This window comes from Dipodomys merriami, unplaced genomic scaffold (assembly GCF_024711535.1).
Source record: "Dipodomys merriami isolate MVZ:Mamm:240054 unplaced genomic scaffold, mDipMer1.0.p SCAF_41, whole genome shotgun sequence".
Classification (NCBI taxonomy): Eukaryota; Metazoa; Chordata; class Mammalia; order Rodentia; family Heteromyidae; genus Dipodomys; species Dipodomys merriami.
The window spans coordinates 5,939,734-5,958,681 of record NW_027205715.1 but is presented as its reverse complement, the minus strand read 5'-3'; positions in this window follow the sequence as shown (position 1 = coordinate 5,958,681).

Here is an 18,948-nt window from a genome sequence, read left to right as displayed (position 1 = left end):
GACACAGTATTGAACTTTAGGGACAAGTTTTATAAATGAAGCAGTCTACTACATAGTTTCTATAATAAACAACCAAAATATCCTTTCTATTTAAAATGATTTATTAATACTAAATTAATTATGGCACACTTTCTATATGCAACAATACACAATAATTTATGAAGTTGTTTAGGAATAGTTCGATGATGTGGGAAATACTTACATTAACATGTAACTTTAAGTGAACAAGTAACTTTAGGAAATGAAGCATTCATCCAGGGCATTAGATTTTCATTTGTGAAAGGATCATACAAAAGAAATTGATATGTCAACAATGGATGACTTATAGTTCAAGAAACTTTCATTTTTCTACTTTTTCTAGTTGTAGTTTCAAAAATTTATTTATTTTTTAATTTATTGGAAAGGTGATGAACAGGGGTTTACAATTGCATCAGTAAAGGAAGATAATGAGTACATTTCTTCTTAAACATTGTTAAGGACCTAAAATTAACATTTAAAATAGAATTGAAAAATATGCTTAGCCTATATATACATTCATACACATCATTGGATACTTATTTATGTTTAAACCTGAGAGTTTGTCATTATTTTATAACTGATCATATTTGTAAGTCCTAGATAAGGCGAGTTCTCTCTACCAAGTACATAAATTCTGTCACCCAAGGAGATAACTGTAGCCAGGCAAATGCAGCTAATGAATGGAAAAAGTTCTATATACTTCAATCTCAATGCCTAATCTTTGTACCATGTCTATCCCCTATGGGAAACGTACATCCTTAAGTAAGAGGAATGATTGGTTTAAGTCAGATAACTGGCTCTACTAATCACAGACAAGATCACATTTTAAATTCTTTACCTAAATAGCCATTTATTGAAGAGCAATACTTATTCAGGAGGCTGAATTGGGAAGCATTTCCTCAGCCTCATGCATTGCCCATGTTATGTAGTTCTACTTGAAGCATCTATATTACATTTTATCAGAAATTATTAAGTGTTTATTTGTTTCATGGGAAATAAATGTTCCATAGGCAAACATTTTGCAAACATACATCATAGAATTGGCTTCCTCTTTGCAAGACTTATTGAGGCCATTAGATGACTAATATAGATTATGAATGAACAAAGAAGAATCGTGAATATGAAACAGCACTTCCCAATTGTTTGAGCCTCTCTCATTTTATTAGTGGTACTACTATTATTTCATCAAAGAATTATTAGTCTCTCATTTACGGTTACTTTTAGAATACAATCTGGGAAATACTCAGTAGGTTTATATAAAAATTCATATTGCTCAACACTGTGTATTTTTTACCAAATTAACACATTTTTCCTACTGCCTTTAAGATGTATTTACGTCCATCATGACTTTGAAATTTAATATGTCCTTGACTTCTTTCAGTTCCATTTTCATACTTTTCCTTGAATTGTTTGTGATTATTAGTTTTCAAAATTAGTAATAAAATGAATACTTAATTTAAATAATCATAACCATTCATAAAAGAATGAATCTAGCAAAGTGGTTGATTCAAATTTGTCCTACCCTTTGGTAGGACAAATCTATTGTTTTTCTGTAAATGCCAAGATAACAATATGTTCCCAATCTATGTAAGTGTTTTAATTCTTTCATTTCTCAGTTTGAGATATTTATATATACATTTCAAGTTTTTTTTAATGGTGCACATAGAATAAGATAAAAGAAATGCACATTTTCTTTCTTAGCACTTAGTAGGTATTCGAAACTGATAGTGATAATGACTTTAGAATGTTGAAACAACCAATGTGAAAAAAAGCTTCCTATTTTTAACAGAGAAATATTAATGCATGATGTGGGGAAGGGAGGGATGCATGTCAAAAATACTTTAAATTTAAGTTTGAGAAAGTGTGAGAAATAGCAATGAACTTATGCATGGCTGATGGGTAAAATTAGTTATGTCTGTGTAATTAGGTTGAGAAAGCTGGTATCTATCAAAATATTTCCTCCATCTCAGCAGAGCATACTGTAACTTTTTTGCAAACATACACAGTATATCTGCCATGAAAATTAGCATATTTTCAGTATCTGAGAGAAATAAGGCCAGTTAGACAGTTAGAAAGGTAATCAGCCATCAGACTTACAGAATGATTTTCAAAATGCTTGCCCTTTTCCCTTTGTTTTTGTTCAGCTTTCATTACAATTTGGATGTGTGACTGAAATAAATGAAATGGTTATAGTCACATGTTTGCACATGGGTGTAATGAATTTCTCTTTGAGGCAAATTAGCAAGAGTGGATAAGAGGCAAGAAAAAGAGTACCAGGTGTGAGTGGCTCACACCTATAATCCTTGCTACTTAGGAGACGGAGGTCTAAGGATGACGGTTTGAAGTCTGCCCAGGCAGGAAAGTCCCTGAGACTCTTATCTCCAATTAATTGCAGAAGAATCCAGACGTGGTGCTGTAGCTGTGGTAGAGAACTAGCTGTGATCAGAAGGAGCTCAGTGATAGTACCCTAGCCCAGAGTTCAAGCCCCAGTAGTGGTGAAGAAAGAAAGAGAAAAAAAAAGAAAGAAAGAAAGAAAGGAAGGAATGAAGGAAGGAGAGAAGGAAGAAAGGAAAGAGGGAAGGAAGGTAGGAAGGAAGGAAGAAAGGAAGGAAAGAGAGGGAGGCAGGGAGGGAGGGAAGAAGGAAGGAAGGAGAGAAATAGGATCACCCAGTTTAGAAGACTGAGGGTAAACTGAGTCATGGCATGAGTCAAATAGTAGAAGTAATATGGGACACATGATTATCTGCCAATTGACAAATCAGAAAACCTGCAATACATATAACTGATCAAAGACTGAAAGGCAAATTCTAAGATCTGGAATTTCTGTCAATGTGCAAAGTGTTGATCACTGCTCTAACTACCAAAGGGTGTTTGAGTTTTTTCACTTCTTTATATTTTTCATGTGTATAGTCTCATATTCTTCTTAGGTTACCATAGTACTTTTCATCCTTTCCTACTGAGATTTTTCTATAATATATAACCACATAGAATACTTAGTCTATAATATATATATAACATAAATGGACTAAAATTATATATCTATATAATTATATATAATATTTTATATATTATACTATGTAGTAAATAATAGATAGTTTTATTCTATATATATTCTTTATTTCTTTTAGATACTGAAAGGGACTGTAGAGATTCTACAGAAAATATTTATTTATATGTTCATTTATTTAATTTTGGTGCCAATTCTGGGGCTTGAACTCAAGGCCTGGACACTGTCCCTGGGCTTTTTTGCACAAGACAAGCACTCTATCATTGAGTCCCAGCTCCACTTCTGGCTTTTTGCTACTTGATTGGAAAAAAAGAATCTCACAAATGTTCCTGTGTGGCCTGGCTTTGAACTGTGATCCTCAAATCTCAGTCTCCTGAGAAGCTAAGATTATAGGCATGAGCCACCAGCACCCAGCTGTGAATATATATTTCTCTTGCCTATTTCTCCCTCACCAGTGCATGAGCTCTGTGAAGAATGGACTGTTGACTTTGTTCATCTCTCACTGCTATAGCCTTAGAGCCAGAACAATGTGTGGCATGTCACAAGAGCCCATTTCATATGTACTAAGTCCAGTGAAGTACAGCTAATGAGGATAAGAAAGATGTACGTAGCATACATACTAATCAATGGGTTTTCATTTTTCATTTTCTTTTACTCTATTTCTTATATTTCTTATATTTTTATGAGCATTCATTGGTTGTACAAGAGGGTGGGATTTCTATTCCCATACAAGCACACATCTCAACAACCTCCGCCACTCTGACACTTCCTTTGTTCTGTACTACAATCATGCTTTTAACACTTTACATATAAACACTTCCAATAAAGAACCCCTGCAAGCATTATAAAGAACGCTAATAGAGCTGTTTGGTTTATGGTTCAAGTGGTAGAGCTTCTACTTAACCAGATTGAGGACAAGAGTTTAAATTCCAGGACTTAAAAAGAAAGTAGAAAAATGTATCTGTCCTCGGTGGTCCTTTCCCTTACATCTCATCTTGAGAGTCCGAACACAGCCTTCTTTTCAGAAAGAATCATCTTCAATTTGAAAAAAAGCCATCCTCCTCCACAGGCCCTTTTCTATCAGGCTGGAAGAAACTACAAGCAACTTAACCCAGTGCACAATTTTGCCTCAGGCCAGCCCTGGCTGGAGGTACTACCAAATGAGAAAGAATTTGTGTTAAATCAACTTGAAATCAGGATATAAATCTGTATGCTCTAATTTTAACTACATGTGCATTGCTTAACATATTAGAATCCAATTGGGGCAGTAAAAAAAGGCTGACTTTATGGAACAATTAAGAGCCTTGGTACAGAAGGGACAGGGAATGAAGCAAATTGTATAAACATATACAGAGAGAGAGAGAGAGAGAGAGAGAGAGACAGACAGACAGACAGACAGACAGACAGACAGACAGACAGACAGACAGACAGACAGAGACAGAGACAGAGAGAGAAAGAGAGAAAGAGAGAGAAAGAGAGAGAGAGAGATCCAAAAAATCCAACCAGAGAAAAATTGTTCTGTCAAAATTAAAAGGTGATTGTTATTTTGTTCTAAATTTGTAAAGCCTATTAAAGGACTTTTGTGCATGTGAATCTGATATAAAATACCATGAAAATATATGTCAGTTGTAGAACTTGAACTCTGGGCTTAGGCACTGTCCCTGAGCTCTTCAGCGCAAGGCTAGTGCTCTACCACTTGAGCCACAGTGCCACTTCCATTTTTCTGGTGGTTTATTGGAGATAAGGGTCTCACATGGATGCTCCTGCCTCGGCTAGCTTTAAACTGCAATCCTCAGATCTCAACAGGCATGAGCCACCGGCACCTGGATGAAAGTATGGACAAATGGGATTGCATGAAGCTGCAGAGCTTCTGCATGGCAAAGGGCAAGATCAATAGAAAGCCTATGGACTGGGAGAAGGGCTTCACGAGTCATACAATGGACAAGGGTCTCATATCTAAAATATACTTACAACTCCAAAAATTAAATCCCCCAACAACAAATCCTCAAAGAAACAATCACCCCATTAATAAGGGGGCTAACGACTTATAGAGCAGCTTCTCTGAAGAGGAAATAGGAAAAAAGGAGGAGGCAACAATGATTGATAAGAAACGTACTCATTACCTTGCTCATGTAATTGTAACTCCTCTGCATGGTATTTTCACAATTAAAAAAAAAACAACGAATGGCCAATAGACACATGAAGAAATACTCAACTTCTTGACCATAAAAGAAATGCAAATCAAAACAACATTGAGATTCCACCTCACCCCAATCAGAATGGCTATAATCAAGAACTCTAATAACAACAGATGCTGGAGGGGATGTGGCCAAAAGGGAACCCTACTGCATTGTTGGTGGAAGTGTAAACTTGTTCAACCACTTTGGAAAGTAGTATGAAGGTTCCTCAAAAGACTCCACATAGAGCTCCCCTAGGACCCAGCAATCCCACCTTTGGGCATTTACCCAAATGATCACAAACAAGATGAAACTAAAACTACCAGCACAACTGTTTATCTCAGGATTATTCACCATAGCTAAGATATGGAACCAACCCAGATGCCCCTCAGTAGATGAATGGATCAAGAAAATGTGATATATGTATGTGTGTGTGTGTGTGAGTGAGTGTGTGCGTGTATACATACATACAATGGAATTCTATGCCTTCATCAGAAAGAATGATATCATCCCATTTGTTAGGAAATGGAAAGATTTGGACAAGAATTATATTAAGTGAACTAAGCCAACCCCAAAGAAACATAGGTCCCATGGTTTCCCTTGTTTGCAATAACTAGTATATGTCTAGGACAAGCAGAAAAGGTCAAAAGCTACATACATATGACCATATAAGATAATGTGACATACATTTTCACGATGTTGATCTTTCCAATCCAGGAGCATGGGAGTTCTTGCCTCTTTCTAAGTTCTGTTTTGATTTCCTTTTTCAAGTTTTTAAAGTTTTCATCATAGAGGTCCTTCACTTCTTTGGTTAAGTTAATTCCTAGGTATTTTATTTTTTGTGGGGCTATTACAAATGGAGATGCTTTCCTAATTTCAGCCACAGATTGGCCGGGGGGAGGGGGGACAGGGGGAGGATGGGAAGGGATGGGAAGCGGAAACAAAGGAGGAGGCTACAATGCTTGATGAGAAAAGTACTCATTATCTTGCCCATGTAATTGTAACCCCTCTGTACAGTATTTTCACAATAAAAAATAAAACCAAAAATAAAGATGATAAGCGAAATGAAAGTATGTATTTTTTTTTTTAAAGGAGTATCAGCCAGGCGCCGGTGGCTCATGCCTATAATCTTAGCTACTAAGGAGTCTGAGATGTAAGGATTACAGTTCAAAGCCAGCCCTGGGAAGAAAGTGGGTAAGACTCTTATCTCCAAAAAAAAAACACTAGGAGACATGAAGTGGCACTGTAGCACATTTGCCTTGAGCTGAAGAGTGCAGGGTTAGCACCCATGCTCACAGTTCAAGCCCCACGGCCGACAATAATAATAATAATAACAAATAAAAATTTGAAAAGGAGTATCTATTCTTTTAAAAGGAATAACTTGTGTTACACACTTTGTGGACTCAGATTTGAAATTATGGAAATTAGCCAGGTATGGTAGTGCAAACCTTTAGTCCCAGGGACTCTGGAGATAGACATAGGGGGATTGTGGTCTAAGCATGGCCCTAGCAAAAGTGGCAGATCTTATTCTGAGAAAACCAAACCAAAACATAAAAAGAATAGATCCATGGTGCAAGCGGTAAAGAATGTATATAGTCCACAAAATCCTTTCAAAAAGTTTCAATTTGGTTAGTTCAATCTGGTGAAAGTACTGAACATAAAGATCTACAAATAAACAGGTGGGCCAATAATTTAAAGATTACTATGCCATGCTAAGGAGGCAACACTGTCACCTAATTAAAATGATTCTCTATTTCTTTCTTCTTTAAAGCATCTCAGATTTAGATTTAAGAAACCAATTTTAAAGTATTCTCAAACTTGGTCACTTTATTCTGTGTTTGATTTGCCATTCCAGAGGGCTGAGATGATGCTAAAGATGTTCAATCTTCTGCAAAGCACATTGATTGTCCAGTGACATCTGTATTGCTGTTAAATTTTTCTTTGGAAAAGATTTCACCATGAACAACAACCACCCGTGTACTCCAGAATTCAAAGACTAGAATAACTCCACAAATTTTACAGCTGATAGACTTTCAAAGATTGATTCTAAGAACAGAAGAATTTGTAAACACATGCACATATACGTGTGAGCAATACACGTTTATGTATTATTTACCTAATTGTGTATAAATATGATCATACACACACACACACACACACACACACACACACACACACACACACATACATTAGAGTTACCACAATGAACAGAGAGGGACCCTTAGACAATTAAAATGCTTTATCAGAATGAGGAGCCCTCAAATACCTTGGTGTCAGCTTAGAAAATTAATTTAGTGCTCAAGCATAACTGGACAGATTGGGTAAGAGCACATAGTGAGGCTTTGATTTAAGTGGATATTAGAATACTTCCCAAAGCTTAAGATGTTACAGTAACACCCAGGAGTAAATAATGAGCAGTTTGTGAGAATCTGTGAAGTTGGAGTAATCTTCAGATATTTGTTTGACATAAAAAATGTAGATATAATTCATGCTTAGACCACAAGCTCAAAAAACACAAATGATTCCCAACTAAACAATGGTTCTTCCAAGTTTCCCATTCAATGGAAACCATACTTAGGATCTGAATTTTGATCTTTATTCTGGGCTAATAATACAACAACCACTTAGTGAGCTACAATTACCTGAGATGTTCGGCACTTCATTGTAAAACAGGCTTTGTGTTAGATGATTTTTGTCCAACTGTAGTTAACCTTAGGTTAACTAGGCTAAACTATGATGTTCAGTAAAGAAAGAGTATATAAATGGCTTGTTGACTTTTGATATTTTCAACTTACATGAGTTTGTTAGATGGTTGTAACATAATGGTAATTTAGGAATATTTGTATAGTAATAAACCTATGAAAGTAGGATGACTTTGTGGGTTTTTGTTTGTTTGTTTGTTCGTGTTGGTCAGTTTGGGGGCTTGAACTCAGGGCCTGGGTGCTGTCCCTGAAACCTCTCTATGCTCAAGGATATACCATTTGAGCTACAGTGCCACTTCCAACTTTTTCTTAGTAGTTTATTGGAGATAAGAGTCTCACAGACTTTCTGTCCCCAGCTGGCTTTGAACCTCAATCCTCAGATCTCAGCCTCCTGATTAGCTAAGATTACAGGCATGAGCCACTGGCACCAGGCATAGAAGGCCTTTATGATGATAATAACCTTCATGAGAAGGTTGTTATGACAAGGGTCTTTTGTTTTCAGTAAGGGATGGGATCTCAAACTCTCATCAATGCCAAAATCCTAAAACGGTATAGCATAGAATTGGCACATGAGTCTCTATCCTGAAATCATCTCTAGTTGACTCCTAACACCTTCAAAAATGTAAATACACTCTAAATAGCTGTGACGCTGTATTGTTTCGTGAATGACAAGAAGAAAATGTTCAGACAGTGTTTTAAAGAATACCTTGGGGGTGAGTTGAATCTGTGGATGGGAAATTTACAGATATGACCTGATGGTATTGTAGCCCCATTCTGATCATGAAACAGTTAAACAAGTCAAGTAAATCTGGGATTAAAATTCAGTTTTTTTTTTCCTTTCCCGATTTTCATTGTCAAGACACTACATCCTGGTTTTAAATTAGGTTAATTTTTGAAATTAACATGATGATTTTGCCACTGGATATTTAGTACTCAATATAATTAAAATAGTGTACCTTTCCTACTTCTGACAACTCATTTCACTTGACAGGTAGGGAAAGTAGGGTTTCGTGTGTGTGTGTGTTTGTGTGTGTGTGTGTGTGTGTGTGTGTGTGTGTGTGTGTGTGTGTAAGTAGGGTTTTGTGTGTGTGTGTGTGTTTCAGTCCTACATTTCACTGAGAAAAGTTTGCTTTATGACTCCAGCAACCAAATAATTATCTCCAAATATCTTCCAAATCCTTGAGCACAGATATTTTTCTCATGTACTAAGAAAGTAACTGGGGTGCCTTCTGACTCTGTTTTTGACATTATTTAGTGAAATGGGAAACAACAGCTCACAGGTGCACAGAAAATTAAAAGGCATTGAAATCAAGTTTTATGATTTCAAACTTGAAAATATACTTTGTGGTATGACTGTGCTACAAATAGTTGCTAGATAGTTTATGGGTAATATCAGATAATTTCAAAGATAGTTTTATAGACATGCTGAAATACAAAGATAGGAATACCTGAATTTTTTAAAAAATAACTATTTTAAAATAATTTTCCGGATCCCACAAATACTGTTTTAGCTGTAAAATCAGCCAGTCCTGGTAATAGAATATGTTCTAATATAATCTACTTTTTAAAATACACTAATTTTTTTAGTACAGAAATATAGAAAATACTATCCCTAAACTATATTTAATGTTTATTCATGGTACCCCTTTTTTAGAATTGAGAAACAGCATCATGAGACATATGGATAACCATTCATAAAGGTATAATCATAAATCTTATTTCACAATGATAACCATAAAGGAAACTGGTTAAATGCATTAAAAAGACATACTTAGCAAAATGGGTAAAAAAATCATAATCCTAATATATAATATCTGAGACAAAAAGAGATCCAAATACACAAAGACTATGATTCATTCTCTTATACTTGCTAGGCAATAATTGAACTAATACCTTCTCAATACTTTCTAGTAAAACTTGCTAGGAGTAGTTCGTTTTCATGTGACAAATGCAACATTAGCCTTTATTACTGTACCTCAGAAGTATAAAACTCCCCTTCCTGTTTCATAATTTAGTATGTATGGAATTTTATTGCCTTTCCTTCCCATATCACATCACAGGGGTACATTGCATAGGTAAATACAAGGCTTATTGTTCCTGGAGAATAAGAAATGGTAACTATTCCAGATGCTCTAATAAGACAATCACATACATAATATAGGACAGAAATTCATGGTGCCTTTTTGACATCCTAGGAGTTGCCATTCAAGAAGATGATTTAATATTGTATTCTGGTTGATGGTAGGAAGATATCAGGAAATCTTTTATATGTTGGGGAAATGTTATGATTGGACTGTTAATGATGCCACAGTTCAATGATACTCACATAAACAACTGCAGAATGATCCTCTTCTCTTCAGACATCAACAGGAATATTAAATATTTCCTGGTAAACTCATGAATTTAAATTTTAGTAGACAATGAGAAACACTAAGATTAAATCTTGACCTTAGCTATAAGGATTCTCCAAACAAATGTCAGTCAGCTTCTAATTATATTACCCAGTGTTCTCTAACACAGAGAAATTCAAACATACCTACACACACGTTATACATATATCCTGTTAGTTATAGATAGTCAATATTAGCCTGCATACTTTACAGCCTTGCATACTAAATCTTTCTCTTAATCTATTTCTATTGGTAAAGTCATTTTTCTTTTTTACCTTTTATTTGTACACACAGAAACATGTATATGTTTGAGTACACACACAAGACCATCTTTTGCAATAAGGGGAGATTTATAGCAGGAGATGGCTCATGAAATTATCCACGCCAAGAAACCCCATGCTCTACTGTCTCCAGGCTGTAGAAGCAACCAGCTACTAGTGTAAATCAGTATCTGAGAATCAGACATGTCATTGTCCAAGGACAGAAGAGAATGGATATCTCATCTCAGTGTGAATTTGCCCTTCCCCTTCCTTTCTAGTTCACTCATTCACATTGGTGAGAGCAAACTTCTTCGGTCAGTCTACAAACTCAGATGTTAAATTCACCAACACATGAAAATAATGTTTTATCAGCTATCTGGGCATCTTTTGACTCAGTGGAGTGGACACATCAAATAACCATCTAACCATCACACTAATCATTATTCAACCTATCATCTTAACTCTGTTTCTGTGATGTGTCTGTCTCTCTGTCTCTCACTCTCTCCTCTAACTCCTCCCCTTTCAATTATTTTCTTTTGTGTGTGTGATGATTTCATTTTTAAAATTTATTTTATTTTATTTAAATTTGCATTGTAATTATGATGTATAGAGAGGTTACAGTTATAGAAGCCAGATATTGAGTACATTTCTTTTTCTAACCGATTCATTATTATTCAACCTCGACAAGTTTGACTCTGTAGTTTGTTCATTATCAAGTGCAAACCCTGAATTTCTTTATAAAAAGAGAGAAGTATTTTAACCTCACTGTTCAATCAACTAAGGAGTATAAGACAAGCTTCACAAAATTACCTTGATTTAAAACCTAACATACACTGCTCAAATCTTTACGATAGGAGACAATACTGTGGAAAGTTCAGGGCTTATCGTCTTCTCTTTGTGGTTTGCCATCAATTTCTAGGTGTAGATTAATTTATATTTATGTTGCATGGGGTTTTATATTTATGTTACATGGGGAAGGATTTATTATTAGTTCATTTAATCTAGGGTTCTACTTCTTGACATAAAATGCTACAAAATTCTCATCCAGTATCTCTTTGCTGTTGCTGTTCTTTTTCATTACTGATGATAGGGATTGAATCCAGGGACTAAAATTGGCTAAACTCTTGCTTTACCCACAAACTACACCCCAGTGTGTCACAGTCTCTACCATAATCACAGCTCTTATATTACTTTGTCCTCTATGGGGAAGTCCGAAATTTTAACACACATCATTCTCATTTCTATTTCTCAATTCTTCACTTATATTTTAGCATTTTACTGCTTTTTCTACTGCTTTTGTTTGGCCACTGCTGCCACCACCACCACCTCCTCCTCCTCCTCCTCCTCCTCCTCCTCCTCCTCCTCCTCCTCCTCCTCCTCCTCCTCCTCCTCCTCCTCCTCCTTTCTTCCTTCCTTCTTTCTTCTTTCTTCTTTTTCCTTTTCTGGTACTACTGAAGTTTGTACTCAAAGCCTGGTATTTCCTATACTCTACCATTCCACTCACAATTCAAACCCTCTTTTGCTATAATTATTTGTATCATGGAATCTTCTTCTGTTGTTCAGGGTTGACTTGGGGTCATGCTACTCATGTAGTTGGGATTATAGATGTGAACCACCATGCTTGGTTTATTCTTTATTGCCCTCTACACACTTCAGCCATTCCCCAAGTCCTGTTTGCTTTCACTATTTTTCAGAGAGGGTTTCATATGTTTTGCTGGTGGTTGGCATCCAAAGACTATCTTCCTATCTGGGCCTCCCACATAGCTTGAGTCACAAAAGTGAGCATCACTTCAACCAGTTTCTATCTATCACTTCAACCAGTTTCTATCTATCTATCTATCTATCTATCTATCTATCTATCTATCTATCTATCTATCTATCTATCTATCTATCTATCTATTTATCTATCTATCTATCTATCAATCTATCCATCCATCCATCCATCCATCTATATATCTACATCTATTTTTGGTAATGGTAAGGTTTAAATGCAAGATATCATGGCTTTTCCTGGCTTGTCCTTCCGATCATTATTTTCCAGATCTCTACTTCCTAAGTAGCTGCAACTTAGGTGTGTGTGTGTGTGTGTGTGTGTGTGTGTGTGTGTGTGTGTGTGATCATAGCTTTCCCTTTTAGTAACATTGTATGTTCCTTCAAGTGTAACAAATACTTTGTTAACTCTTCTTAGTTATACCTCAGCTGATGTTCCATATTGAAAAATTTGCAATTGGTTACATTTCTAAACAAAACTATTTCTGCACTGAAAATGCTTCTTTTGCTTTACAGAAATCTGTTGTCTCAGAAATTCTGAGCCATATTTTCTTTTTTGTTCCTCCTTTCTATTTTTATTTCCTTCTATCTTTCCCTTTCTCCCTCTTTTTCCCCTCCCTCCCTCTGTTCCCTCCCTCTTTCCTTTTTTCCCTCTCTCCTTCCTTCCCTCCCTTCTTTCTTCTTCTCTCCCTCCCTTCTTCCTTCCTCCCTCCCTCCATTTCTCCCTTCCTCCCTCCCTCCATTTCTCCCTTCCTCCCTCCTCCTTTCTCCCTCCTCCCCCCTCCCCCATCTCTTTCTTTCTTCCTCTCTTGTCTCCCATTACCCATGGGTCTAGTTCCTCATCCTTAACTGGTGATCAAACTAATATTCTTTTTTTTTTAAAATTGTATTTTATTTTATTTGAGAACATACTGTACAGGGGGGGCTACAATTACATGGGCAGGATAATGCATACATTTCTTACCAAGCATTGCAGCCTCCTCCTTTGTTTACCCTTCACTTCCCTTCCCTGCCTCCCCCCTCCCCCCACCCAATTTTACCCCCCTCCCCCCACCCAATTATACCCCCCTCCCCCCCCCACACCGACATTGACCCCCGCTTTCACTATATTTGATGTCAGTATAACATGTGGAGGAGATGGGGACAAACAAGTCGTTTAAGGATTCAGGTGGACCTGTTGCAACAATGAGAAGTACAAAATGTCATGTCAAACTAATATTCTAACCCCTAAAATGTGTGTGTGTGTGTGTGTGTGTGTGTGTGTGTGTGTGTGTGTGTGTGTGTGTGCCTGCTTGTGCATAGTATGTGGGAAGAGTTAAAGGCAAAATAATGGTTCTGGTACAGACAAAATAAGCATGTATTAAATACCTCATTTACTGTTTACAAGAGTTGGCAGTTGTAGCTGTTTTAAAAGAGAAATCAAAGAAGGAAATTTTTATATGGAATAAAAGAATGATAACATGAATTTCTGCAGACACAAAACTAGCTCTTCTTTTCTCCTTGGGATAAGAGGAGTTAATTTGACCTCCACTGCAAGGAAGCACTAGTGTCTCCAGACAAGAATTATTTTGCATTACTATCAGTTGTCTACAAGGTATAGAATTGTAAAATAGCTCAAAGGCAATGAAGGGATAAAATCAGATAACACAGGAAAAAAATGTGTTTGAACAATGCCTAGTTTTCCTTTGGAGACACTCAGTAATCCTTTTTGCTTATCCCCAAATTTCCTTCTATCTTATATTTGAATTTCTTCTAAGTTCTACTACCCTGGAGACTTGTTTGCTTCCCTTCAAGACTCACCGTGTATCTTTTAAAAATATGTTTTTATGATGCTGGATTTGTAACAGCAGAGAGAAATCTGAAGTCAGCTTAGTCTACGATATTGGCTAAACCTGATTTGTCTTCATTGTTAAATTCTTCATCTATTTTTATGATAAAAGAAACTTCTCTCTTCTTGTCCAAACATATAAACTTGTTTTCCTTGGTCCTTACTGAATCTTTCCCAGGCCTAACTTTTGGCAGTCTCTTCTACATTGTCTAGCTTCTATTTGTCCAACAAACATCCATGCCTACATTATTAACTGCTTTCTCTATGCTGATGACCTGGAAAATTGACGCCTCAATTTCACCGATGCTCTGGGCTCTTATTTCCAACTGTGCACTAGATATCATCAAATAAGCACCCCACTGGCAGTCTAAATTTGACAAGGCTAGCATTGAATTCATTGAACAGCCTTTACTCACCCCTTGAACACAGTCCTTTCCCTTACATTTTCTCGGCATTGTGGTTTATTATCTCTCTCAAATTAGAATCGAATAAGTCATCTTTAAGGTCTCTCTACAACAAGCCTTCCTTCTTTCTGTTTACTGAAATCATAGTTTGTTTCTTTCCCAAGGCCACTTATTCTATTGGTACTTTACCTTTCTCCATTTGTCTTGCTTAACTTGCCACAGTGTGTTATTTCTGACTCATGAAATCTCTACCTGCTCAACCAAGAGGCATTTTTTATTGTAAAAATGCTGTACAGGGGGGTTACAGTTACATGAGCAAGGTAACGAGTACATTTCCTATTGAGCATTGTTGCCTCTTCCTTTTAAATCATGAACTTTATCATATTACTGTCCTACTTAAAAATAAACATCAGGTTTTTTTTTTTTACCTATACAAGATAAAAGTTTAAACTACCAATCCACAATTAAAAACTTAAGGTGGATTTCTTCACCTCACTGACTGACATCTCCATCCTTAAAATTAAAGTATCAACCATATTAAAATGTGAGCCATTTTTCAATTTGCTATCAATAAAACAACCTTTCCATACAGTAATCTCATATCTAGATTATCCTTGGTCAGGATTTACCTTTTCTGAGAAGAAAACTGTGATTCTCAAATTCTGTTGGGAAAGTCAAATGAGTCCCATGCTTTTGACTCCCAGGTTATTTGACTTTTAATAAATAGAAAATATTTAAAAATAGGTCTTCCTTCCTTATGGGCTCACTGTTATGACAAATACCACCGAAATATAGAAATATAGGCAGTTCAATGCTCTTTAGTCAGAGAGTGCCATAGTGAAGTGGCGAGTTACCTTCACTTGCATTTGTCAAAAGACTCAAAGACCGGAAAAGTAGCGAGAAAGCTCTAGAGGGGAAGGACAATACATGTTTCTGATCGGTCCTGATTAGAGATTGCAGGGAGGGGGGAGCACTGGGTAATTCAGTATATGTCGTTGATTAAGGCTACATGCATGGCTTTCTTCAGTTGTTCTTAAGGTGTAAGTGGTGATACAATGACCCATTCATTGCAACAATGATACTCACAAAACACTATACTGGAAATGACCTTTACAACTCCGGGGGTGGGAGGAGGGGAAGGGATAGTTGGAGAATTAAAAAGGAGGAAGTAACAATGCTGGATAAGAAATGTAATCATTACCTTACTCAGGTGACTATAACCCTTCTGTATAGCATCTTTACAATAAAATAAAATTTTAAAAAATCGGAGAAGCTGACATTATTAAATCAAGTCCTGGTTATTTTAGTCCAATGATTCCAACAGTTATTATTTGGCTTTCCTAGATGGGTTTCTAAAGATAGCAGTATGAATCCCTGGAGTAGTAATCCTAGGTAACAGGTTAGCTTGCCCAGCTGGCTGCTGCAGATTGTGGGTCAGAGCTCATTGTTATATTTAATCTGGCCATTTTCCATTGGAATGTCTTTCATTGTAGGGGTGGGAGAGGGTGTATTTTCATTACAAACAGGCTTAGGTCAAAGTATCTGTCTATTAATTTGAAATATTCTAAATTTTCACAACAGGATTTAATTTACATAGGGAGGATGGCCTGTATCTTTTCACAAACATCAGTACATACACAATCATCACAAACATCAGCAGTGTATACACCATACAGGTGCAGTTGTCATAGTAAACAACAAGGCCAAACGAACGCAGAAGGAGCAAAGTATTAATCATGAATACTTATTTAGCAATGTAACAAAGCATGGAATCTTTGAGTCCTGGAAGTGAGCAAGACAGAATGAAACACAATGATTACATAATATATAATTTTAATGGAGATTCAGATTGCTAGCATGAAATGTGAATTAGGTTTAAAAACTCACTCCTGGGTAATTTCTCAAATAGATCTGTATTGAACATCTATTTTGAGCTTCTGTGTTTTTGTTACTGCTAAGTTGGTCATTTATAAAAGGAAACCAATTACACAGCCATGTGTATTTTAATATCTCTTTTCTGGAATCCATAAGCAACTCTTATCCTCAACAGTTTATTATTCATGATGTGGTTGAGAAACATCTTTTGATAATCATCTAAATTATTTTCTGTGATTTTTAAATCTTCTTTCTCTACCTGAGGAAAACTGAAAAGGTAAGAAAGTTAAAATCAATGCTTTGTAAATAGAGACTACATGTAAAGCAAAGTAAGCTATTTCAAATAGCCACAACATATTCATGGATTAAAGTACTTAATACTGTTAATATAGTACTTTTTCCTGTGATTCTATAGAGTTAAATGATTACAGTACAGAGTCTATAGAGTTAAAGCCAACATAACTTAAAAAATAAATTGACAAAGCTAGCCTGTGCAGGGAAGTCCATGGGACTTATCTCCAGTTAACCACCAGAAAACCAGAAGTGGTGCTGTGGCTCAAGTGGTAGGTAGAGTACTAGCCTTGAGCTGAAGAGCACAGGAACAGTGCTTAGGCCCAGAGTTAAAGCCCTATGACAGATGAAAAAAAATAATTGAGAAATTGACCTATATATTTCTGAGTGTCTTAAATAGCCAAACAACTTAAAGAAAAGAATAATGCAAAAGACTCCTTTTCTGATCTGATGAGCATAAATTTATCAGAATCTGGCCATTAAATGTTGTGGCCCTCAGTACAGAAGATTCATCAGTGAAACAGAATTTTAGTCCAGAAATAGTCTGATACAATGTCACAATAACAAATAGACAAAAAAGATGGACATATCCTTCAAGTAAATAAACATACACATACTTAGCATATATGTACAAATGGGTACATTTAATTTAAAGAGAAACATAAATCTAAATGGAAGATCAGTTTTGCTCTCTATGCTAAATGTTCAACTGTGAATTTCCAACATTCAAGTTTTACATTTCTAATTAAAACTAGGGTTTAGGATAATACGTCTTGAAAAGAAAAATTTGTTTGTATGCTGGTCCTGAGGCTTGAGCTTAATACCTGGGCACTGTCACTGAGCTTTTTTGTTTATGATGAGTGCTCTACCACTTGAACCACAGCTCCATCCCTGACTATTTGGTGGTTAACTTGGAGATACATGTCTCAAGGACTTTCCTATCCAGGCTGATTTCAAACTGTGATCCTCAGATCTCATCCTCTTGAATAACTAGAATAACAGGCATAAGCCACTGGTGCCTGGCTTGAAAATGTTTTTAAAAGCAAAAATATTCCTAGTCTAGACACAGATAGTTTGTGAAAGCTTCATCTTCCTGGTGATTAGCATATCTCATTGCTATCTTTCATTTGCAGTCAAAACAAGTCAATCTAGGCCTTAGTGTTTTTGTTGGCAATTCCTGATATACAAGAAAGGGTGAGTTTGTACCTCAGCTTGATCAGCATCTTATCTCAATGCAGGCAAATAACCACTTCTTTCCTCCAGAAGCAGAACTGGAAAACTTTGATTTGATCACCACCAGGAGCAAAGGAATGAAATGTTGACTTTAGTAATGGGCTAAAATACCTTTTTACACTCAGTGGATCATGGTGTCAAGTTTATGTCACTGAGACTGTTCTTCTAACTAACATCTCCACTGTGACCACAAATACTTCGTGTGTGTGTGTGTGTGTGTGTGTGTGTGTGTGTGTGTGTGTGTGTGTGTGTGTGTGTGTCCTAGAGCATGAACTCAGGGCCTGGGTGTTGTGCCTGAGTTTTTGTGTACAAGGCTGGTGTTGTACCACTTGAGCCACACCTCCACTTCCAGCATTTTTGGTGGTTGTATGGGGATAATAAGAAAATCCTGGACTTTCCTGGACAGGCTGGCCTAGCACCATGATCCTCAAATCTCACAAATAGTTATTTTATAAATAGTACAAATACTTACTATTTCAGTCCTGATATTAGTACTCATTTGAAAAAGTTAGAAGCTATATTTATAATATAATATATGATATATCATATATGTGAGCATGTGTGCATATGTATATGTACATATATATGTATAAATGTATTTGTATATGTTTATGTGTGTATATGTATAATAGATAGCTATATATATTATGTGGTATGTGTGAATATCTGCCATATGGTGTGATAAATGTATGTTCTTAAAGAAGTTAAGCTCACTTTCATTAAAAGCACACTCTACTGTTAATTGGCCATATTCAAGCTGCCATGCTGAGCCTTATCCTTTGCAAAGCGCAGTTTATGTCAGATTACTGTGTCAGATTTTGGTGTCTTTTGTGATCTTTCCCTAATATCTTCCTGTCTACATGTACCACTGCTTCCACCGGAAGCTTAGTCCATCTCTTCACAGCCTTCATTTCATTAGTTCTTTCAAAGCACAAATCAAATAAGACCCTTGTCACTCGGACAAAATAATGTCTCCTTTCCATGATCAGAAAT